Consider the following 26,366-nt stretch of genomic DNA (forward strand, 5'->3'; position numbering starts at 1 on the left):
TAAATAACTTATTCACTAAAGTCACGAAACATTTTTTTTTTAATAATACCTGTGTATGCTTACAGGGTGTTTACACTTGATCGGATAACGTCCAGGAAAATGTAGGAGTATCTTAATATAGTCCATGGGACGTGCTTTTTTTTTTTCTAATTTGACAACGCTCTGGTCTTTTATATCTTCGACAGCGAAGTTTCAAATTTTATTTGTTAATATTATTTTATTTTTTCGTTGTGAAGAGATTGAAGAGACAAGTGAATCAAAAATAAAACTTAAAATTTAAAACAAAAAAATTCAAATTCGTTGAAATCTTTAACACGTCTAAAATATACTGAGGGTTTTCGTGTCAATTTTAAACATGCTTAGATAAAACATTGCTTTCATATAATTGTTGGTATGATTAAATTTGAACCGTCCAACGTTTCAAAGGCTTAAAAACGTCTGTAATTAAATATTGTTTTAAAGTTCATGGCGTGTTTCACGAAATATCCGTTTACTTTGCGGCAATAACTTTTAGTTTTGTAGTTACCAATATATGATATCCACACTTGATAGTATTGGTAGTAAATCTTTCGTCGTGTAAAGAGGTATCCTTTAAGTTATGGCGGGTTTTATGCTTTAATTCCGGAACTTTTTCTTTCAATTAATTATGCAAATCTCCATTCTAAATGGAAGAAAGTGCACGCCGTGCATTTTCTGATACATTTGACGACAATGCAATTGGTTAGACAAAATATATGATTCCGTTGTGCTGCTGGCGTAGAGATGAAACGTAAGGTACGCTCTCAAATAATGATTTGAACGAACTATAGTACCTTAGATATCATGTCTTTGATTATAGGCTAAAATTGTTGAATAGACAATAATTGTCAAAATCTTAGCTTTGAAAAAAAATAGGGCTGAAGTTCGAAACAAAAAAATGGATACGGATGTTCCTGTCAATATTTTTAGGTTAGGGGAGACTTCCGTTTGCTACATTGCTAAGGTCCAAGTCAGTTCAGTGCTTTTTTCTACCTTACTAAATTCTCCAACCTCCAAAATTGAGCCAAAAATTTATTTTATAATACCCTCAATAATTTATAATAATAATAATAAATCCAATAATAATAAATCCAATAAGGAATACGAAGTGGAAGGGTATATGAGTCTCGTATGCTGTTCCTAATACTAAAAAATGGATCCTAGAATAGCTTGAAACATGGAACAAGAATTTTATTATAGTCAAGTTTCAATCTCCTTAGCTCTGTTGTATTAAAATGTCTATTAATGTTTTCCGTATTTTTATTTTGGAGTTATGTTGGTTTATGATTTCCCAAGTGACATTCACATTGTTCTGGAATATTTTAAGAGGTTGAGTGCGTCCAAAATTGAATGAAAGTGAAGAGTATAGTAATAAGTCTTACACAAAGGAAACCATATGCGAAACTAAAATAGTGGACGTCAACAATACGACAGTGTAATAATCTGAAGCCTAGTTGTCAAGTGGTCCATCTCTAAAATTTAGTTGTTTCCTAGTAGTTCCAACTTTTGGGTAGGTTGGTGGAAATTGCCGAAAATCTGACAAGAGTGATGAAGTCAAAAATAAAAAAAATAAATTGAGAAAACCTTGACAATGAACTGAAATATTGAATCCCGGGTGATAACATTTCATTGCCGGACTTCAGGTAACGGCTTTGATTTTGCCTCTGCATTTTTCCACGTGGAAATTAGGTACCTCGTTGCTACATTTTAGACTTTATATTCATAAATTGGCGGTTTTACTAACAATATCTTTTTTAGTTTGATAAAAATAGTGTAGCGTAAACATATTAATTTCCAAATTTGTGTTTCTTGTTTTTTGCAAACATTGACATGGTTGTATATACATTATGCCGTTTGTGTTCTGTGCTATAAATATTTTTTAAAGTTTTTTAAATTAGTATATTAATTATATGGATATTTATCCAAGGACAGGAAAAAATTTTGAGAAAAAATGAATAGAGTAAGATTAAAGAGCTAGAGGAAACAAAATGTTTGAAAAAAAAATAAAAAAAAACAGGAAATCTTTTTATCTATTTATCTAATGACTATTTGTACATACGCAATGACCGCCCTTCTAAACTTACTTTCGATTGAAATTTTATTCTTTGATTAATGATCAAATTCCGATCTTAAGGGTCCATAAGGGCAAAATTATGAAGGATTTGTGATTATCATTTCTTTGGAATGACTTTATTTCTCTTCTCTTAAACTTAACTAGGTTATTTTGTGAAATAATAAAAAAATTAAAATAAATTAAACAAAAACACATAGAAAGCTGCACGTTCGTGTGCGGATCCAGTACGATAGGACTCGTTATCTTTTTGGCGTTAATAGGATAATGGACGGCAAAATTCTTAATCTGCGGGTTGTACACTCCACCGCAACTCTACTAGGGCAAAGCACGAGGCCTCTATGGATGACGTCTCGACGTTCCCGACGTTCGAGCGTCTGCAAGCGCCGTCTCAGTAGCGACCGGTTTGTCATAGGAAGCGGGTCGGTTTTTGGTTTTATTTCGTGCTGTTTAATTGCGCGAAACATCGAAATATTTGACGTTTCCGTGTCAGAATTATGAAAATCGTAGCAACATAATGTAATTTGCGACGCGTTGTGTTTTTTAATGACTTCAATTTGATTGAAGGTCAAATTGTAACGGTTAAAGGAGCAAAACAGAATCAATAAGATGACATAAAAATGTAGCTCATTTTCTGTTTTTGCTGTGCGTGAGGCAATTCCGGTTAAAGTGAGTTAAGGTTGGTGTGGTTTGCCTTCTTTTTTTTTTGGTTGTTTAGTTCAGTGCGCGGCGAATGTGTGGACATTTTTTTTTACTCTAATAAGTCAACTGATAGAAAGAGCTTTGTGTTAGTATGTTTTTAGTAAAAAGTGCTTGTCTGTGCTTTATGTGTGCTTCGGATGATCAAAGGACAACTGTGGGGGCCACTGTGTAAAAGGACGCAACACTGAGCAAAAGAGAGCAGTGGTGGCAACAGGTGATGATGACAGCCGTAATACAGGGGGATTGCAAATGGTTTTGTTTATTACTGGGTTGGTTCTGATCAAGCTACTTATTCTCCGTACTACTTATTTCCGGCTTACGAAAGGATAAAGAGCTAGTCAGTCAACTGACAATTGCACTTTCCAGAATACTCTGGTAAAAAATTATTTACTTGTTTGAGAACCAGCCACCACATTTGTTTTCCATATTTGAATACTTTTTTTGACATTTTTATGAATAACATTGAGATTACCTATTGCCTAAGTCATTAGCGTTTCTTGTAATTTATGTTACTTAAAACTTGAACTGAAAATATGGAAAAAGGGATCATAACATAATATACAAACGTAGTCGATAAGAGGTATAGAACTTTTTTTGAAATACTTACATTACGCTGGACATTCGAAACAAGTAATTAAAAACTGTATTTCTGACAATCCCGAAAAGGTATTTTAGATTTTAATGGTTATTAAACTTTGAAAATTAAAAGAAAAAATAAAATCTAGGGATTTCTGATATATTTACGAGTTTTTGAGATATTTATGTTTTTCTCGATAAATTGACTTTAGTGGGTAGACATTTTTTAAAATTTCTCGGTCAGATATGGCATATTCAATTTAAAGGTAATATACGGAATCTGCAACAATTTTCTTTTGTTTTTGTTTTAATTACCCTCATCTTCATGAAGTTTAGTTTCAAAAAGAATTAAAATTATTCGAAGTTGAAAATGTCAAATGTTTTCAGAAAAGTATCTTTAGGAAACTAGGTAAACATTTGTAAGAAATCAATTTGGTTTTATCACCCCGTTTAATATAAACCATGCAATTTGTGACAATCCCTAATCTCCGGCCAGCACTAAAAATTAATCTTTCATCCATAAATTACAAAAGTAGTGTATTCACGTATTATTTTAGGAGTGATGGCGGTGTCATATAGGATAGGCTATCCCTTTAAAACAGTTGGCTACTTTCTGGCGACGCCTCTTATGAAAAGCTGGCGTCGCTATAGACCTCTTTAGAGATCCACTAATAAAATTCCCCTAAATCCGGCTCAAAAGAATTTTTTTAGTTCCGCAGATATGTTTTGTTTTGTTTGCTATTTTTTACTGTTAAACAGTCTAAATAAACCGAGTTTAATACGACACTGGTTAGTTTTGGTTAGTTTATCGCTCATTATTGATTGGTAACCTCGGAAAACATTCATTTGTTAGGATATCGATACAAAAAATGACGATAGAGCTATAGGGCGAGAAGTCGGACAGAAGATAATCCAACAGCAATATACAAAATAACCTAAAATCGATTATTTTTGTATTTGCATTATTTTACACATCCTGTACACCATTAGCAATTTCGATTGTTCAAAAAAAATTATAGGTAACTTTGCATAAAATATTCAATACCAATTGATTCTTAAAAGTTAGTCTCCGTTGAACTAATCAAAACTGTGCAACAAAGACATTTATTTTTCGTAGATGGGAAAGCTTTTGGGGCAATGTAATGTATATTGCTACGTTAAATATCTTATAATCATGGTCTTATAAAAAAAACTGTAAAATTTCAGTGCAAAAGGTTAAAAATTTGCAAACAAACGCGTACAAAGTCTGTGTGTGACCACAATTGCTGAAACGGAAAGCTGTCAGTCTTCCACTTCTAGAATGTTGGGGTTAGTTTTAGTTCACGAAATTCTCTAACTGAACAAACATAACGAGCTCCGACAGTTGACATACATTTTTGCAACTAATTTTTGAATTGGAATAATAGTATCTTATGCAACAAGTGCGGTAAACGGCATTTGAGTTTATTTGACACGGGCGGAGCGAGTGTTTAATAAACGAGTGACTTAAAAACTGTTGCATATTATACTTTTTCTACGACGGTTAGTTTTTGGGAACATTTTCGCAAAATAACACGAATGCATTCACTGACATGACCGTCAGAATTGACAAACGTCAAAATTCAAAGCGTGCGAAATATCTCCGAAAACATCCGATTGCTCCCAAACCCGTGCGGTAAAATCCCAGAAATGTCCGAAGTGGCTCGTGGGAAACGAAACTGACGTGGTAAAGCGACGCTTCCCGCATGCTAGATCAGTGCGTAATTAGGTATTTTACTGACGGGAGTAAAAAAATATTTTTACAATTCAGTTCTGGACTGATTTAATCTCTTAGAGTTTAGATATCGTAATGATTGATTTTGTCTCTGATTTTTTCTTGGAAATTTTGCGCACCTCGTTACTGACGGAATGTTAGTCCGGCCCAGATTTTCAATTCAACCGACATAATTTTTTATTTTGAAGAGGAGATTCTTGATTTAAACTTGCTATTTCCCATATCTTTGATTTATTTTTATTTAAAGGGAGCGCCACGCTATTTCAAACGCCTACCGTATATTATTAAGGGTTAGTTTTTGAAAAAAAATAATGAAAAGTTCCACTTCTCATTTCACACTGGATGATAAGATGGCTCCCGTATCTTCTTGCTTTATGCTTATTTTGCTGTATTGTTCGTGTATGGAAATATCCATGCTTTTCACAATCTAAATTTAAGATTAAGAGAATTGATAACTCCGCTTACCACATATGGGAGAGACTATTCCCGTATCTCAAAATTTTAAATGCTAGAACGTTTAAAAACCAAGCCAAAAAGATGATCCTAAAGAAAAATAAATAGATCAAAAAAATGAAAGTATTTAATTTTACTGGGAATCCTATTTATATGCCTTTTGTTTTCTTAATTGTCTTACCAAATTTGTAGTTGTACAGAAATATTAATAAGAAATAATAAACGACTTACAAAGTTTGGCAAACGTGTTGCACACTATAGTTTTTCTACTCCTCTTAGTTTTTGCGTAAATTTTTCCAAAACAATACGAATACCCTCGCTGGCATGACCGTCAGAATTGACCAAAGTCAAAATTCATGCTGTGCGGTAATATCTCCGAAAACATGGTAAACGTGGTAAAATGACACTTTCCGGACACTAGATTGGTGTATAATTAGGTATTTTACAGAACGGAGTATTAAAATTGGGTTCTACTGAATAGGCTAAATCTGATTACTTTTTTGATCTTCTATAATGCCTTTATTACTTTCGAAAAAACGATGAAATCGAATCTAGGGGACCCTCATTGGTGCAGAACAAAACAGCGTCAAAAAAAATTTTTTTTTGTCTATTCGTTCCCTGTTCTTTGTTCCTGAACCTTTTTAAACAACAACTTCTAAACGGTTTGAACTAGATGGTTCAAATTTTGCTCCTTTTTAACAGTCTACGAGATACACAACATATCAACTTTTTTTTTGGATTTTCGACTGTTTTTTGGACATCGCTATGAAATACTATAAGTGTCCGAAATTTGAATCAATCGAATTGATATTTTGCATACGTCTAGAGCGCACCTCTCTAACGGAACCTATTGAAGTTGGTGGGGCTGGAGGGTCGAAAATTATTAAAAAAAAAAGAAAAATTGCGTTGGCAAAGGTTTAAGAAAAAAAATATTTCTCGAAAGCGGTTTAAGCGACCTAAAAAATTCTTAAACGGAAAAACGCAGAAGATTCGGCTCCATAAAATTTTATTCCTGAATATTTTTCAAACCCGCATAACAGCCAAAGTTTTTCTATTTAACTTTTTCATCTGTTGTACAGGGTGTTCAAGATATTAAGTGCTATATTAAAAAATTAACAGGTGTCTTAAATTTGCAGCTATCGACTTCAGATTTAGCAGAAGGGTAGAAGTCCACACCCGCATTTCACTTGTTGAAAAAGGACTTAGTCAAATCTCGCAAAGTATTTTTCAAAAATTTTTGAAATTTTTTTCTATTCATCCGATTGAGAAAATTTTTTAATCAGGAAATGCGGGAGATCCGGGCCATAACTTTTATTTCAGGCATTTTTCCCATTATATACAGGGTTTTTCAATTATAGACAAGACTCTAAAAGATCCTGAAAATCGTTCTTTTCACTATTAAATTATTAGCCGTAAATCAAAATTCGTGTAAAATATAGCCAATTGTTTTAAATAGTGTAGTTAAACAGTATAGGCCACACTCAGAGCTACAATTTTTTTATTTACGGTTTCCGTCTATCATGGTTTCAGAAATCAAGTATTTTCTTGAAAACCACTTACTCTATTGGAAAAAATCATATACCAGGAGACGTGGGAGATCGTGGGCTATAACCTCTATTTCGAACATTGTCTCAATTATATACAGGGTGTGTCGTTTATGGGTAAAAAAATCTAAAATATCCTAAAAATTTCCGTTTTTGGGGATAAATGAAAAACTGCTGCGATAATTTGATTTGAACGGTATCGTAAACGGTGTCGAGAAAAAGTTTCAGGTTTCGTCAATTATACAGAGCGCGAGAGATATTTGAAGAATATCATTCGACGACGCTATTATTTGTACAAAGTTTAATATTTAACAAAGGGTGATGTAACTTTGAAGTTCGGCGAGACTTGAAAGACACTTTAGGGTGTATGCACAATAAAATTATATCGATTTTGCGAAAGTTCCATAGTAGGAAGACAGTTTCTTTTTTCTGTTAAAGGGGGGGGGGGACAATTCGGGACAATCATCGAAATGTTGCTTCAATACTTTGATGTTGCTGTGTATGCCTTTATATTTAGGAAATATTTAGTCAATTATTCAAACTCAATATTTTGTTTGATTTTGATAAGTAATATTGGATGGATCCAAAAATTGTGTGTGCTTATTTAAACTTCGGGGACTCTACTAGACGATGACAATGAGTTCAGACGCTAGAACGAATGTGGCATAAGTTATCGGATAAATTGCCTCCAAGGCCAATTATTGTTTTTTGAAAATACAGAATATGAAAAATTTGACGAGAACATGTGTCAAAATTCTTTTGTTGAGACGGACGCATAGAGATAGAGAGTTCACCGAACAGGCTACTTCATTCTCTTCATGTCGGCTCTCTTTTTGGAGCTTAATTACTGACTAAACTTAATAATTATATATTTTATTAAATGCAATTATAATCCAGTGAATAAATAAATTATTTTGAAATTTTGATTATTTTAGATATGTTTAAAGTTAACGTTGTCACTTGCAAATTTTTAATTAATTGTGGTTTTAAAAAATCTTTGGTAAAACTTTATACAGAAATAACAATGCACGCAATTGCAAAAAAATAAAAATTTGTGTTCCCTATCTATACGTTAGGAGTCCCCATAACCATTGTTATGTTACACCGTCCGAACAGTATTATAATACGTCATTTTTCTTTATCCAGCGATATATAAAAATGTAAGAGTTTTGTGAAAAACTGAGCACCTGAAGTGAGAAATATTTTTCTGATTATGTTTGAAATCTTTTCACATCTTCACACTTCGGGGCCGCAGCCAGCAACGTTGCCAGTTTTTCAATTTTTTGATGTTGATTGATATATTTTTGTCGAGATTTTAGTTCTAGTTTAATTTAGTGTGAATTTTTGTATCCAAAATTAGCGGTCAGTAACTTTTTCTTAGTTTGTAATTGTTTTATTCTTTAGTATTTTGCGCATTCTTAAGCAACAGATATACAATAATTTTGTAATAAGCGACCTGGGTCCGGCGTTGTCTATGCCGAAAAATTGGATAACGTCACGCCTGACTACAAAGCGCGCCCTTTCGACAATGGATTCGAACATTCACGAAAAGGTGCTGCCGACTTCAAACGAAATAAAGTTCGACGTGTGACCATATACTCGTAGTAGCCCGGTATTATTTGAACAATCTGAGGATGAAAACTAAATAGTCTGGCAAAGAAATTTGCAGAAAACGGTGACGTATTAAATCCTAAAAAGGTTTGCCAGAATCATAATGTTTTAAATGAAGAAAATAAGGCAAACATATTAGGATTCTATGAAGTACATCCAGTTTCCTCTATTACTAGAATATCAATCCACTAAGTTTTGAAAGAATATTTAAATATATTATTATATTATTATTATTATTATTATTATTATTATTATTATTATTATTATTATTATTATTATTATTATTATTATTATTATATATTTAAATTTCGTAAAACTCAAGAACAATGTCAAAGGACGATACAGTTTTGTTTGGATTTTCTAAATAGACATAATGAATTTAAAAAAAATATGATGTAGGCTTATATGTCAGAAAATTGATAGTGAGTTGTTTTATACGTTATTTGGCATTTGGCAACTAACCCTACATTTTTTATTTTTTTTCGTTTACCTTGATATGTCGATAAACAAAAAAGTTACAGCCAATTAAAATGTTATCATGATAAATTGAACGCACGGTATATTAAAATTTATTTGCTTGATTTCAATTGACGAAGTTATTGTATATATAAAAATATCGAGAAAAATATTTTGACATTTACCCTTTAAATTGACTATTTCTGTTTCGGGATAAAATTGTTAGGCACCATTGTGGCGAACAGTTTAAACAATTAAGGCTAGCGTGTAGTCATTTATGAATTGTAAGCTCTGATCGATTTTGCAGGTTTGGCTGGTGCGGCGTTGAAATTACGCCCCCCGTTGTATATAAAAATCAAAAAACTTGAATGTGACATTCAGTTGGTTTGCCTTTGTTCGGGTCTGTACCATCTGGGTTTGTTTAGAAGTGTGTGCATTTTTGTGCACATTACTCTTGCATATCTTGTAACTAAATTTTTCTCTTATCCTTTATTACCTCCAAGTTTTGATGTTATCACTGTTGTTAAGGTTACGTAGAATAATTGAATGTTTAATGATATGCGATTATAGGATATCAGCATATAAGCTATAGGAATGTAAGTTTGACTATTAACTGGTACATTAATCTAAACACTGAGGTCAAAACCCATTACCAAGTTAGAAATAACATAATAATAATAATCCTTACATTATATATATATATATATATATATATATATATATATATATATATATATATATATATATATATATATATATATATATATATATATATATATATATATATATATATATATATATATATATATATATATATATATATTATTAGTTCTTAGAATAAAGGACAACGCAGTGTCAGCAGATTCAATTGAAAACGGAGGACAAGGGTTCACTACCTTGAACCTGATCTTGAATCCCAAACGACGCTCAAGGATTGTTACTTCACCGCTGATCAGTCGGATAGAAAGGGACATCTCTGACGAATTTGCGTATATAAAGATGAAGTACTTTTTTGCCTATATATATTGTTCCAATATTTTACGTAACATACTGTTTCTGTGTATAGTGTCTTAAACATAAAACCAAAAACCAGAAGAGCATCTCTGTGACGAAGTAGATAGTTTATATGTTCCAGTTTTAGAATATCCCTTTGGTGTATAGAGCATCTCTATCTTTTTCTAGTAGCTGGATATTTTGAAAATAACTCCTGCTCGATCTGAAAACATTGTACTCTCCATACCATTGTTTTTTCAATTTTTTGTACCACAAGCAATTATTACCCATTCATAATCGATTTTTTTCTTGCAAATCAATTCTTCTACCAACGAAAAGAAGTTAGACTCATCAACAAAGGACGCAGGAGGAATCCAGAAGATTCGTAACCGTAGCCTATTGAAGTTTTTTTGCAAAAAAAAGGTTATCTTTAAATTAGAAAGAAATTGAGAATGTAACTTATAGCAACATATATTATCATTCAATTGAAATAAAAATTTAATTATCAGTGCAGTGGTCCAAAATTCATGTTTGTAACTCATTTAGCGAGCTGTTTCCGGTTGCCTCTGTATGTGCAACAATTGCACTGTGCTATGTTGTATTATGAGTTTTATTTTAACGGAATGTCTGAGGAATTTTTCAACGTTATCTTGAATTTCAAGATCCCATATTTCGTAAACCAAGGCCTGCAAGTTTCCAATCCAATGCCGGTTATAATTCTAATAAAGTTCATTTTTAACGTTTTCTCTCGATTTAGTTTTAGTTTATTTATATCAAATCATTGTTCTGCTTTTTATCGCATTTTCTGTAATTTAAATAACATTATTTAGTGATTGACTACATAGTATTAAGGTCGTATCATCCGCATATAAGATAGTTTTACATACCGTTTGATTCATGTAATGGCTAAAATTATTCATATTTACAATGAAAAAAAGAGTTAAAAGTTGAAATATCGAGTAGACTTAAGCTCATATTATTAAGAAATATCGTGTTTTCTATTAAGCAGATAGGAACTAAGAAGCGAATGGGCAATATCACGTATTCCACGTATTATCGAGTAAAATAGGGTGATACACACAATCAAAGACCTTGCAAAGGTTACAAAAATCAGCTTCGATCGAATCTCGAATCTCCCTTCCTCAGGTCCTAGACCACGCAACCACTACTCCCTTGACTGCCTTAATGTCCATTTTCCACATCTAAAACCATGTTGACATGCGCACAGTAAACTGTACTTTTCCAGTTGTACTAACAACTTTTCTTTTGCCATGAATTGGATAACTTTATCGAGAATGGGAATAATTGAAATATGTCTAGAATTATCGGGTACAGCTTGTGTCCCTCTTTTTGTGAAGAGGCAGGACTTTCCTAACTTGAAGTTTTTTTGGGAAGACCCTCTCCTGGAAACATTTATTTACTATTTTATTTATTTGGATACTTTCCACATATTCCCAGACTTTTTTTTGAGGAATGAAAGCCTCTTTCGTTGTTTTTTGTACTGTTTTATTGTAATTCTTTTTATAGGTTCTGACAATTCCCATTCGTTTTAGATTGTCACTAAATGTCACTGTTTTTTAATTATAGTTTGATATTCGACAGATTTGTTGTTGTTAATTCTGCAAGCATTAATGAAAAATTTAGTAAATAAATTAATTATTCTGACAGAAAAATGTTCGGATATAGTTCCAGTTTTAAGACATATAAGGAGAGGTAGCATAAGGTGCATTTATAACTTCGAAAAATTGGTAAAAATGTTATCAATTAACCTTTTAGAATAATCAGATATTCTTGTAAAGTCAGTAGTAGTCAATTTCAGGTTATAAAAGAGAAAAAGATCAAATAATCTAAGTAAGTTGCCAGTTGAAGTTATCATTTTAAAATTAATATTACTTATTACAATCAGTTACAATTCAACGAAGGATTACGCATCAGAAGTGGTTGACTGAGGTTCTCCTTTGAAAATTTGTTTCCTTTGGTTGTGGGGTTTTAAACCGAGAGACACGAACAGCAGCCCTCTCTGGATATACACGGACTTTGAAAAACCTAAGCCCATGAGTAGTATTTAGGTAGTTAGGTAAATCTGTAGCAGAGTTTACATTTTTAAGAATAGTATATTATGCTACAAGTGTGGTAAACGGCATTTGAGTCAGGAGTTTATTTGTCACGAGCGAAGCCAGTGTTTAATAAACGAGTGACTTAAAAAGTTTACCAAACGTGTTGTATGCTACATTTTTTCAGAATTGACAAAAGTCAAAATTGAAGCCGTGCGCGTCAAATCTCCGCTCCTAAATTCCTTTTCGTTTAAATATTCATAATCTGAATCTGAATCATCATCTAATAGTAAATAGTATATTATACAATAAGTGCGGAAAACGGTATTTGACTCACGAGTTTATTTGACACGAGCGGGCGAGTGTTTAATAAACGAGTGGCTTAAAAAGTTTACCGAACGTGTTGCATACTATACTTAGTGTTTGGGTACATTTTCGCAAAACAACACGAATTTATTCACTGACATAACCGTCAGAATTGTCAAATGTCAAAATTCAAGGCCTGGGAAATATCACCGAAAACATCCGATTGCTCCCAGATCCGTGCGGTAAAATCGCAGAAATCTCCGAAGTGGCACGGATCCGTGGGAAACAAAACTGACGTGGTAAAGTGACGCTTTCCGCCCTCTAGATCAGTGTGGAATTAGATATTTTACAGGCAAGAGTAGAAAAATATATTTTTCTAAGGGTCATTTTTTTGTGCACCACACGCTGCTACTCTTTGTCCGTCTGCATTTTGTGATAAAAACTAAACTTAAATTTTGGATTTTTTTAAATGCTAACGTATTATTATATTGATGTTTAAATTGCCAAGTTGTCGGTCTTTATGTTACTGTGTTTGCCTTTAGCTGAGTGGTAAATATATCTAACAATCTTTTATCAATCTATTAACAACCTAAGAAAATATGTTAATATTACTTAAATTGGGAGCGCGTGTAACTCAAATACAACACCGGACACTTTAAATAAAAGTTAATCGATTGTAATAGTAATTACCCACCTCTCTCAAAATGTGGGGATCGGTTATCATTGAAAATAATTCCTGCGTACGCGCCTTACTATTGATTCTCAGATACGGTCGCTCACTCATATGAACTCGTTGCGTCGGTTAAAGGGGAATTTGCATGGTGTAACAACAAAACCTTGTCTATTTTCTCGTTGGTTTAAAGCGACAATTGTGGAAGCAATTTCTCGGTAAAAATACCTTTGTGTAGTGTACATCCGTTTTTAATAGCTTTATGCAAATACCACGTCCAACAAAGATTTCTAACAAGCCTCGTAATAAAGTATATTCAAAAAAATTTCAAATATTTATTTATTATGTAACGAACATTAGAATTGGCAGATTAAAAATATTATTATTATTATATTGTGTTGTGACTGTCATAACTGACAAACTTCAAAATACCATCAACTAATCACTCCCAAACTCGTGACCAAAGTACCGGATAAGCTCGAAGTGGCTCGCGACCATCGATCAACCAACGAAGCTGGCGTCTTAAAATGACATCCTCGATCAATGTTTTATGCATTTAGAAAGATTTCAGGCTACTTAAACGAATGATTCCGTTATCGTTTGCAATCGAACCGTACTATTGATCTGGTTGGGTTACGACAAGCAACTACATATTTTGATATTATCATGGTTCATGGAGCAACAAAATTGGCTTGCCTAAAGAGAATATTTATGATCTAGGGTTCGTCATTTCACTTTATTCGAACGTTTGCTTATACGCGAAAAATATATGGGGTGACTTCAGCGGCTAGAAATTTGTCGTGAAGGCGTCACAATTTATGTGTAAAATTAACCGCATATAAGCAAATAAAGATCGCCACCGTGGAATAACAAAATATACATGATATAAAACATTGTAACGGAATTAACGAAACATATTCAGGACCAATCTTTTGCATTACGTCGTTCATGGAAGAAAGCAACTGTTCGAATAGCTGTTTTCAGAATATGTGTTTCTTTAGGTTATGTTGCAATGTCTATATTTATTTTATTTATATTTTGAATATTTTTCGTTATATAACGTTTGTTAGCAGGAATTCTAATGCAAAGTGAGTAATAACAACTTTACCATTTACCAAATGTTTGTTTATATTGTTAATTTTTCAAAGAAACTTCCCCAGGCTACTGTAATGCTTTTTACAAAACTTCTGGATTCCTCCTGCGTCAGTTTTTGGTTAGTCGAAATTGCTTGACTGAAACTGAAGCTCTGAAGAAGCCAACAGGATGATTGGCGAAACGTCAGCAATTTCGACTAAGCAAAAACCGACGCAGGATCCAGAAGCTTTGTAAAAAGCGTTTGTTTATATTGATCGCAAGTGTCTACGTATTTTATGACTCTTGTTGAAGCTGATCCAATCTATCGTGTGCATCACCTCGAGTATAACGTTTCACTACAGATAAGTAATTTTCAAAAAATTCATCCGATCGAAACAATGGAATGAAAACCTTTTCTCCTTTTTCTATTCCGAAGGACTATTTTAATGAACGTATCTTTGATGCGGTAAGGCAACTGACAACGTTGAATTATAAATACTTATATTACTGTTAGCCTTCATTTCAGATAATTTAGTAAAGTCCTTGATGTAGTAAATAATACATAGTTAGAGAAGACGGAAGCAATCAGCTGCTCGGGATTTCTTTCCTGCCTTATATTTTTGGGTTCATTATTAATTTATATTAAATGCTTTGTCAATAAAGAAAACTGCTGATACCATCGCGGAAAACGATATTTTTACAAACAAACTTGTTGTATGTAGTTCTATACTGCTCTATTGGTGATCACAATCTTATACATACTTTGTTTATGACATCAAAAGTTAACAGTCTTTTAAAAATTTGATGAATATAACAAGTAAACGTAATATAAAGTAAAAGTAAAGGCAACATTATTTCTACGTTTTAAATGTAGAGCTCTCTTCGCGGTATATATACTTAATGCAATGAAATATAAAATAAGACTGATTTAGGCTACGCAGAGTACAGTTAGAAGAGGATAGCTGGAATAATAAAAAGCATAGTTCTCCAGTTATCGTTAAACCGATCGTTAAACACTTTTTTGGATTCTTTTCAAGTGTGTATATTTCTGATGCTAAACAGCAACCAGTCATTCATTAATCACTTTGACGAAAATGTTATATTAAGGCGAAAAAATAAAATACATATGACGTCATGGCTACCGAATCCCATCCTTTATAAGGACTGTTCGCAGACACCACACTTGTCGTTTTCCACAGTAAATAAAGCATTATGATTATTTTGATTTATTGTGTTTTATTTTTTTATTTAGTTTAACCTGTTTTATTCTCACAGGTTTGTTAAAATGTCTTCTATCTTAAAATTGGTTTATATTTTCGTCTCGAGCCCCAAGTAAATCACTAATTGTCAAGGTCTTGGGGATGGTAAATAAAGCAGCTAAAAAATGTTTTAGTATCTAACGGCATCAAATTCCTTGGCTTAGGAAAACAAATAAACAGATTTTGCCCCACAGCGAGACTTTGCAGACTAAATTAATTATCTGACATTTCGAAATTCCGTCGAAAATGCCATAAGCAACCTTAAAATATTTACTTAACTTAAAAAATGTCAATAGTCTGAGATCGATACTTCTTCTAAACGTTTTAACGAATTTAACGTTTCGTTGTCTAAGCCTCGTCGTGCACATACCAACACAAAAAATAAATTTCAGTTCTGGCAATGGCTTAATGGAAAACTTAATTAAAATTTTTCGACTAGGTTCAAGTTGGTAATTTTTTCACAAAATCATCAATATTTTAAAGCTCAATTCATTGGCTGAAATTTTGGCACAACTAAGAAATGAGCGTTTTGAAGTATGGTGCGAAACGGAGCTTTTGACTAAGAAAAATTTCGCTGTTTTGTTTGTCTTTTAGAAAAATTACAGCTGAACGGTTGCGGCATTGAGTCAAACTTATCAATGTTCTCAACAACTTCTTTCAAAACTAATTCTATTTTGTCATTTTAAAGTCAAATCAATTTTAATAACTTAATTCCAAACACCGTGTATACATATTATTTATAGTGCTATTATATATGACTCTATACTTGTTTCTGAACATTCGACACTTGAAAAGGGATGTTTTGGTCTATTTTAGAGAAATAAGAAATAATTATCAAACATTTTTGCAAGGTTTGGTATATATTTGATGTGTTAAAAATGCAAATAAGTTCATATTATATATTTTTGTAAATTTAAGTTACTTTTTATTTGCTAGAATCGACATTTAGACAAGTGTACGCTGTTTGAAACTGAAAAGGGACTGCTCTGTGTGCTGCAGTAAACAATATAATAATAAATATCAACCAGACTAAAAAAATACCAGTCAGACGTCAGCATATAACGCCATCAGCAGTTTCTAAACATCACCATGATTCGTTTCATTAGATTTTATTCAACTGAAGTTCGTGCATCCAAAACTGAGAGAATTGATATATATCCTAATTTCACGACTATTCTTTTTTTTCTAAATTTTGCAGATACAGAATAATAAGAATAATCAGTGGAATTTTCCTCCTTTTTTAATTTCAACATTACAAATTCTTTCCGGATTTGAATTGGAGTACAGGGAGTTAAAAGAGAATCCTCCTCAACACCAATTAGCCGAACTCTATCCTTTCAATTTGCTATTTCGCGAAAAGAGAGGAAGTGACTTTTCGGTGGGTGGATCGCAAATACCTATACTTCAACAGAAGATGACCCCAATTAGTGAATCCGGATACAGGAAAACGATTGTCCTCTTCCTGTCAACTAGCCAAAAGATAGGGGCAATTTATAAATTGCCACTGAAAATTGCAAGTAAAGAACATTATCAAGGCACAATTCGCGGTATAATAAGTTTCCCTTAAGTTGCGCAGCTTATAATATTAAGAGTAACTCCGTTGAAACTAAAAGAGCTTCGGACCATTGTGTTTGTGTTTACTTAATTGTACAACGTTTCGGGCAGGTTAATCAATGTCAAAACTAATTCTAAAGACTGCTGCGCCTATATGCTAGTTTAAGCTGTTCATCCGCGACCGAGTTGAAGTTATGAAGTTATCTATTAAAGACGCCGGTACCCGTTATTTATGGTTGCCAAATCGTTGGTATTTCCTTGGGATGGTACAAACATTGTTACTATTTGCTTGAAAACGGATTTTTTAAGTTTGTACTTTTGAACAACGCTTGCCTTCGGCCAATTTATGTTTTGCTGGTTCGACCAAAAAGTCTCTGCTCTCCGAGACCTCAATGTTTTGCCCTTCTTTGTGCAGTTTCTGTGTTATTCGTATCGTATTTATAAAGGACGTTTTGTCGTTTCTTCTTAAAGTCGCTTCTGACTTGAAAACAGTTTTGATGTTTTCTATCCTTTAGCTATTATTTTGATCTTCTGGTCAATGTATATTGTCATTGCTCGTTTACATAATGTTTTAGTTTCGGTATTCCAAATTTCGTTGCCCCAGAATGGGTTTCATAAACCGTTTCATGTCTATATTTGCTTACTGGTGAGGGAGTCGAGCGAATTAACACCTAAGATCTCTATTACTCCTTTACTCAATCAAGTAGCAGCGAAGCCTTTTGAGCATATGTTGTGTCTTTCCTCACAAACTTTTTACATCGAAGCTAGCGGCTTCATAACAAATAATAACGTAATTTTAAGGAAGGAAAGTGTGGGAATACCCCTTGATTTGACAACCACTAATCAATCTGTCCGAATCGTTGTTTAATTAAGTAAAAGCGCACTTCTTTTAGTTTCATTACTGGAAAATTGTCGTCCTTATTCAAAGAAACATCAGCGACGCTGTGGCGAATGTGGGAGATAGCGTACATCGAAATGTTTGTACGGATTCGAATGAGGAACCCCAGGTCAGGCAGATCTAGACTGCTTTCTTTCTGTGTCACGGAACGTGATGACCGAAGTGACATATACATAGGTTCAGAATCCATTTTTATTCAACAGGTTCAGGTGGAGCATCGCAGATCATGTCTATCTTACTCCCTTGTAACGATAAAGGTTTTCGTAAAGGAAACTTTGTTACTCTTTAACTGACCTGCTACTCAAATAGAAAATGTATTTTAATTTTTTTTTCGAATATTGGAAACAGAAAACTATGCCCAAAGTACATAACCAGTTTCATTTTTTCTATGCACAATTCACTGATTTTTTTTTTTAATACTCGGAATGTAATAGATAATAGAATTTTTAAAATTATGCATTACCCAATGTTCGAAGTGTTTTCGGAGCGCGAAAATTGATGATGCCAAGTGAAATTTTGGCGAAACGTCTGCAGGATTCCAGTCAAACACGTAACACTGAAATGGTTAGAGTTAAGCATTACAAGATCTTAAGTGCTCTTTTACACAACTAGCCTTTATTCTTATGCTTCAAGCTTTCGCCCAGAATTGTAAGCTTCATCGGGAAGACTAAAATTTATGGAAAAATATTCTATTACATTTTGATACTTAATTTTTTTTTTAAATATAACATTGTCAAATTAAGCACGAAAAAAAAACCACAAAACTATTTTAATATTCAAGTTATAAATCTATTAGTACTTACAGAATGTGCAGTTAATTTAAACTCTAACTTATCAATCCAAAAGCACGTTGCCGCATGTTATTGTCAACATTAAAAATTTTTCTTTATTATTTAAAAATACACACGGTCAAGATTAGTTTAAACTAATAGACAGACACCATTACATTGCAATTTAACACAACAATCCAAAGGGGGATGATCACAGATTCAAAAAAGTTTGTTTCTTTAAAATATCCGCCATGTTAACAACTATTTCATGTCTAAGTAAGAGTGACATTTGAGTAGAGGGGATAACGAATAGTAATTAAATGCTACCAATCGCACTACCAACCTGAACAATTGAAATCACTACGCATGGAATTAGACTTAACATTATAGTTACATAAGGAGTAATAAAAAGTGACTGGCAAAATTCAACAATAACACTATGCTTTTGTTGTATAAATAGATGGTAATTTGTTCTTTCTTGTAATATTTTTACTAAGTAAATAAATGTAAATAACGCTCAACCCCTTTACATCTTTTTTTTAATTTATGCTGTTGTCACAGTTACAAAAATAACACATTCAAGGAATTTATGCTTGAGTAAACTAGACTCTACGTTCAGAACAGAAACCTCATCGTAGGAAACCTTGTGCTTAATTTAACAATGATATATTTAAAAAAAAAAAATTAAGTATCAAAATGTAATAGAATGTTTTTCCACAAATTTTAGTCTTCCTGATGAAGCCTACAATCCTGGGCGAAAGCTTGAAGCATAATAATAAAGGCTAGTTGTGAAAAAGAGCACTTAAGATCTTTTATTGCTTAACTCTAACCTTTTAAGAAAAAGTATTACGTATTTGACTTGCCTTGTTACCGGCGCCCCGTTACGGCCCGTTGGCTTTATATATATATATATATATATATATATATATATATATATATATATATATATATATATATATATATATATATATATATATATATATATATATATATATATATATATATATATATATACACCTCAACAAAAAGTGAAATTTAAAGTGATCCGCAGTGGCATGGAAAAAAAATAACTTTAATGCATAATGTTAAAAATTCTACTATTCTATTCTACTCCGAGTATTACAAAAATTATTCAGTGAATTGTGCATAGAAAAAATGAAACTGGTTATGTACTTTGGGCATAGTTTTCTGTTTCCAATATTCGAAAAAAATTTAAAATACATTTTCTATCTGAGTAGCATATGAATGAATAAATATCAAATCGAGACTTAAATCACGGTTAATTATAATGATCTAGAATTAAGTAGTCACTGAATTGATATTATACGCGGGACCAACTTAAATTATAGGTAATCATGAGCGACTAGCCTTGTCATTTTCTAAAAACATTGTTTCTGCAAACGAAAGCAACGTTATATAGGACTAGAATGTTATATAGGATCAAGCGACTAATTTAGACTTTTTCAATCAACTAACTAAGAACTAAAGATAAAAAAATGCGAATTCATGTACAATAACTTTGTAATATGGGAAAACATTTTTTGGATATGGTCTATAATTGCTATTACCAATTTTTAAGAAGCAACAGCGTCTGAAAGTTAATGAAACAACAATAATTTTGAGAAAGTCACACTCACATCAGTTACACAAATAAAAAATACATTTCCGAAATATCTTTTAATTCTAAAAATGTTTCATACCCAAAATTGTTTATCAGCAGTCAGAAACAGAATAGCGCCTCATGTACACACCAAACGTGGCTAGCCAAATTCGGAAAGGTATTCGTTATTGCGTTAATGGTTAACCACGAGCCAGATACGTTCCATAAGAATTTTGCCCGAATAATTTTATCTGCAGAAAATCGCCGTGAAAATCGCTCCGCTAGTGCATAACAGTAGATTTATTATCGGCGGTCCTACCTACTTAATTTACAGAAATTTCCTATGGTGAATAAAAGATAAAGAATGCAGCAAAATAAAGGAAAAATGATGGTTTGATGAACTGGCAAGCTATTGCTAGATAATGGGTAGTTTTGCACAAACTAACTGTGTTTTGCTAGTAAACATTTTTAATAATCACCGTTTAAAAATGTATAAAATAACTCGCGGATTTGATACCTCGAGTCAATCATTAATCATTAAGTTCTCGCAAATGTGATTGGTATTTTCTTTAGTGGACAAGGAAAGATTTAGTTAGTTTGATCCAGGATCTGTCGAATTAAATCTCAACACATTTCCGATGTGTACGGATAATACGGCGTGCTGTTCGTAATTAAACGAGTCAATGTCTCAATAACTTTTAGTTTGTATGTTTTTTACAAAACCGGGTTAACGTTGAAAGAAGAAACCTCACTGTATTAAATGTTAAACTGTTACTGCAAAATGGAGTTAAGCGGAGGTTTGTAAACTCGATGAACTTTTTTCAATTGTCATTGGTTTCTCGTCAAATGTAATATGACTCTTATACCAACAATAATAACCACAAAATAATCCCGAATTATAACCTTTTCTTATGGCGTTTGAAAAAAATCGTACCGTTCAAAGTCATCTTCAAACTTGTTCCACACGATACTTTTTCTTCGATTGCAGAAAATGAAAATATGATTTTGATTTACCAGTTTATTCCAAAAAAATATATTGACATTGCCCGGTATCAACTTACCGATTGATGGCAACAATTGGTGAAATAAATTAAGTAACTTAAGAACTAGATTTGATCGACTTGCAGAGATACATTAACAAGCTTGATTGCTTTCGTCGGTGAATTCACCCTCTCTAATATATAGAAGGTTCCATCTTAGCTAATTATGTAGAAGCGGTACGACGTGCGTTGAAATATTTTGGAGTGATGGAGCATCTTCACTTACATCTGTCTATATAATTTGGAATAAGTATAGAAAGCAATCTAGACAGAAAGTTTTCGAATTAAACTAAGATTGAACCTGGCCCCTCTTCGACGATTATACCTGAAGATTTTTGAAATTCATACTACCATGAATGATTTAAATTCAAACTGCAATCTCTTAAAATAGCAAGCTAAATCGATTGCCACTGACGAAAAAGAGGATCGAATCTGTTTTATCACAAGTTGACAACCCGACTAGTAGAGGATCCGGTTTAAGAACAACACCCCTCAGTCTTTTCCGTGATAAAATATTTTTTTTAATAATAAAACTTATTGATTAATCAAATGAGAAATGATTGACAGTCTATATCTTAGCAAGACTATTTTTAATTAAAAATTAATTAATTTCTTTTTTTTTTTTCTTGGTTTCCGTCAGTATTTTTCTTATAAATTTTGACTATATAATGTTTGACTACCTTTTTTTAGGCAACAATACGTGTCAACCAGGTGTAAACAGGTAATCGGATGTAGTGATTTACCCTCATTCTTTTTCTTTAAAAATTAAATATGTAAATATACAGAATTTTATTACGAAACCAAGGATGTATGATTGACTTTCCAAATCGTGGCAAAGCTAATGATTGACACGATCTAAAGTTTCAATAATTTCATGTAAAAATAAAGTGTGACTGGGAGCGCTATATCTTTTTTCATGTACGGCAGAGAAGGATGTACAATAACAGCTGCGCATAAGACTCTTGCCAGAAAGAGAAAGGCGTGTGTTCAGTTCTCTGTGTATAAGAAAGAGATAAATATATTCTCCCACTTAAAATTATTTTGGAGCCTTACCACGTTATAGCATTATTAGCTTTAAAAATTTGTAAAATGATTTCAAATTTATTGCAATTAAGGAATATAATTTTTTAACGTGTATTAACAAGTTTTACTTTATATTACATTACTCTTTAAAATTTCTTATATCATACTTATTAAACCAATTAAATAATTAAAAATAGAAATATTCAATATTAAAGAAATAAAAGCGTAAATAATTTAAGTAGTTAATTGTTGAAAAAATATTTTTTATTGTTATAAAACGTTATAAAAGTATTTTTTATCCTTAAATTATGATTAATTACTATAATACAAAAAATCTGCGTGAGAAATTGGTACACTAAACTTTTTCTCCAAAATTATGATTAATTACTATAATACAAAAAATCTGCGTGAGAAATTGGTACACTAAACTTTTTCTCCAATAGCCGTGTTTAACCTCATATCATTATTTTATTTTTCATTTTTTATACTTAAATTATTTTTGTTAAAGAAAATACATAAACTATAAAAATTTTTACTTACTTCATAATATTGAACAAATTTGGAGTAATCTTCACTGTATTTTGCCCGTAATGCTGTCACCTTTTGATAGCATTGTCTGTGGTAACTTAAATTACCCATAGATTCTTCGGTTAAAACAACATCACCGTACTTAAATCCACGTTCTTTTCGAAATAGTATTTTTTAATAAGAATTTTTAAAACATTATTGTCAAAATCAATAATTTGTGATGTTTCACCACATACAAAACACTTCTTTATTTTTGTTTATTGAAAATTATCAAAATAATAATACACTAATAAATAATAGACGAAGTAGACCACGTTGCTAAACAAAACCGTATTTATAAATATATATAGGTATATACTATATACATTGTGAAGGCTCCAAAATAATTTTAAGTGGGGGAATATTTATCTTTATCGTATACACAGAGAGCTGAACACACGCCTTTCTCTTTCTGGCAAGTGTCTTATGCGCAGCTGTTATTGTACATCCTTCTCTGCCGTATATGAAAAAAGATATAGCGCTCGTAGTCACACTTTATTTTTACATGAAATTATTGAAACTTTAGATCGTGTCAATCATTAGCTTTGCCACGATTTGGAAAGTCAATCATATATCGTTGGGTTCGTAATAAAATTCTGTATATTTACATATTTAATTTTTAAAGAAAAAGAAGGAGGGTAAATCATTACATCCGATTACCTGTTTACACCTGGTTGACACGTATTGGTTGCCTAAAAAAAGGTAGTCAAACATTGTATGGCATTTTCTATATACTTTGTTTCTTTGATTGAAACTAAATTTATAAAGAAAAATACTGACGGTAACCAAGAAAAAAAATGAAATTAATTAATTTTTAATTAAAAATAGTCTTGCTAAGATATAGACTGTCAATCATTTCTCATTTGATTAATCAATAAGTTTTATTATTAAAAAAAAATATTTTATCACGGAAAAGAATGAGGGGTGTTGTTCTTAAACCGGATCTTAGACTAGACGAAGTAAAGGAAAGAGATATGGAGGTGTAAAATGAAAACAGCAAATATAATTCCGGTGTGTAAGTGTTAAGTGTCTATTTAGTAACAGTTAGTTTGTATATTGACTGCACAATTTAACACAAGAAACACAATGCGTTAAAAGTTTTTTAAACTTAAATTATGTCCACCTTAGTCAAAATTTATTTAATTTTCAAAGGAAGCATATTTAAACTTTAGTAGCTCCATGTTAATGTATTTTTAGACCTAATATTTTGGTTTTAAATTGTTATAGTTAGGTTGGACCTTTTGTAGTTTTTTGAAATCAGAAAGTTTTGTCTTTATATTTTCGCTTGACTAAACGCCATATACGTTTTTTATATGATTGCTTGACATATAATATATTTTTGAGTGGGGAATTTTCTCATCATTTTCAACTTTAAATTAAAAACTCATTTCCGACTGGCTTGTTCTGGTGGCTTTCCGTTTTTAAATAACTCTTTTAGAATGATTATATCATATATTTTTTGAATTCTCCCTTTTTTCTGTTTTATGGGTTTTCACGTTTAAATTCTAACTTAACATATTTTTTTTTAATTTTATTTTACTCCTCCAAACATATTGACGGGTAATTTTGTACCATAAAAATAGAAATTTTCTTTTTACTTAATTCGGATGATTTAAAATCTATCGTTGGAACAACCACTGTTTCTTATACTTTTTTTAGTTTCAGTGGAAAGCCAGACGATGATAATTTTATATCACCGAAACATGTTAGGTTATCCCATTGTAAGCCATATGTATGTAGGTATTTTTTTGTGTTAATTATCCGAAATAATTTTTAAAACACCATGAAAATTATATTTATTTATATTGTGCCTTACGTCGCCGTCGCGTCGTCCTGGCAACCAAATGGAGCCGATATTATTATTGGGATTCCCCGAATCGTATCATATTCGGATATTCTTTGAAAAGGGTTGTAGTTAAATTGGACATCACAAATGCATTATAATTTAATATGAAATACATATTGGTATTAAATAATAATAGATAACAGTCTACAATTGCAAGATGCTATTTAAAACATTTTTTGACTAGTCAATTAAAAAGTGGTCAACACTAGTGCTTATCAAATAACTTGCAACGGTTGAAAAAGTTTATTTTATTTATTATGATCATTAGACTCCCTTACGAAAAAGTCCATTGAGCCTTTGCATGAATGACTATTCTATGTGTATAATTTTAAATGCTTCCCCACTTAATAGGTTTTACCTAGGCTTTTATATTTTAGCAATTATTTATTTTTTAATAACTATATAAATAATCAATTCTTTGAAACAAAGAGCACGGTTAATATCTAAAAACGTTTGATGGTTGATACGGGTCACGCACCGCGAAATAATGCTCGGCATTAACTTGATGCAAAACGAAACGGAGCTCAAAATTAATTGGTTCCAAAATTACATCAACACAGTTACGGTACATTATTTATAATTTTTAATATATATATATATATATATATATATATATATATATATATATATATATATATATATATATATATATATATATATATATATATATATATATATATATATATATATATATATATATATATATATATATATGTATATATATATATATATATATATGTATATATATATATATATATATATATATATATATATATATATATATACATATATATATATATATATATATATATATATATATATATATATATATATATATATATATATATATATATATATATATATATATATATATATATATATATATATATATATATATATATATATATATATATATTCTCACGTATTGATTCACGGATGGAAAAATGTGATGACACTATATTCCGGGATATCATCCGTTCGCTCGTTGAACTCAGTGTTCGAAGTGTTTTCGGAGCGCGAGCATTGAAGATTTCAAGTGAGATTTTGGCGAAACGTCTGCAGGATTCCAGTCGGATGCAGGAATTTCAGGATTCCAGTCGGAGTTCAACGAGCGAACGGATGATATCCCGGAATATAGTGTCATCATATATATATATATATATATATATATATATATATATATATATATATATATATATATATATATATATATATATATATATATATATATATATATATATATATATATATATATATATATATATATATATATATATTACTGATATGCGCAGAAATTTTTGAACACTCTGAATTCGACAGTGATTGTGATGTTTCAAAGCTGTTTGTTTATATGTATATTTTAAGTGTTATTTTGTTAATATACATGCCTATAACATGGATCTGTTTGTGCCATGTTAGGCAGGGTTTTTAAACGGATTGATTTTTATAAAAATAAATGTCATTTGGCAACACTGGATAATATTAGATTTCTCTGCAAAGCAACAGAGTTGGCGCAGAATCGTCAATA

The 26,366-nt window shown here is 31.5% G+C and overlaps 1 protein-coding gene across 1 annotated transcript in view; it reads left to right on the plus strand.

Annotated features, from left to right (window-relative positions):
- The first annotated feature begins 3,042 nt into the window (after nt 1–3,042).
- Nucleotides 3,043–26,366, plus strand: part of LOC132703803 (cAMP-specific 3',5'-cyclic phosphodiesterase) — a 205,436-nt gene continuing 182,112 nt past the window's right edge. Inside the window, exon 1 of the mRNA XM_060673284.1 lies at nt 3,043–3,060. The gene's annotated coding sequence lies outside the window, so the exon portion shown is untranslated. The remainder of the gene's footprint in view (nt 3,061–26,366) is intronic.

The sequence above is a fragment of the Cylas formicarius genome, unplaced genomic scaffold (assembly GCF_029955315.1).
Source record: "Cylas formicarius isolate icCylForm1 unplaced genomic scaffold, icCylForm1.1 PGA_scaffold_6__28_contigs__length_40554024, whole genome shotgun sequence".
In the NCBI taxonomy this organism is placed as follows: Eukaryota; Metazoa; Arthropoda; class Insecta; order Coleoptera; family Brentidae; genus Cylas; species Cylas formicarius.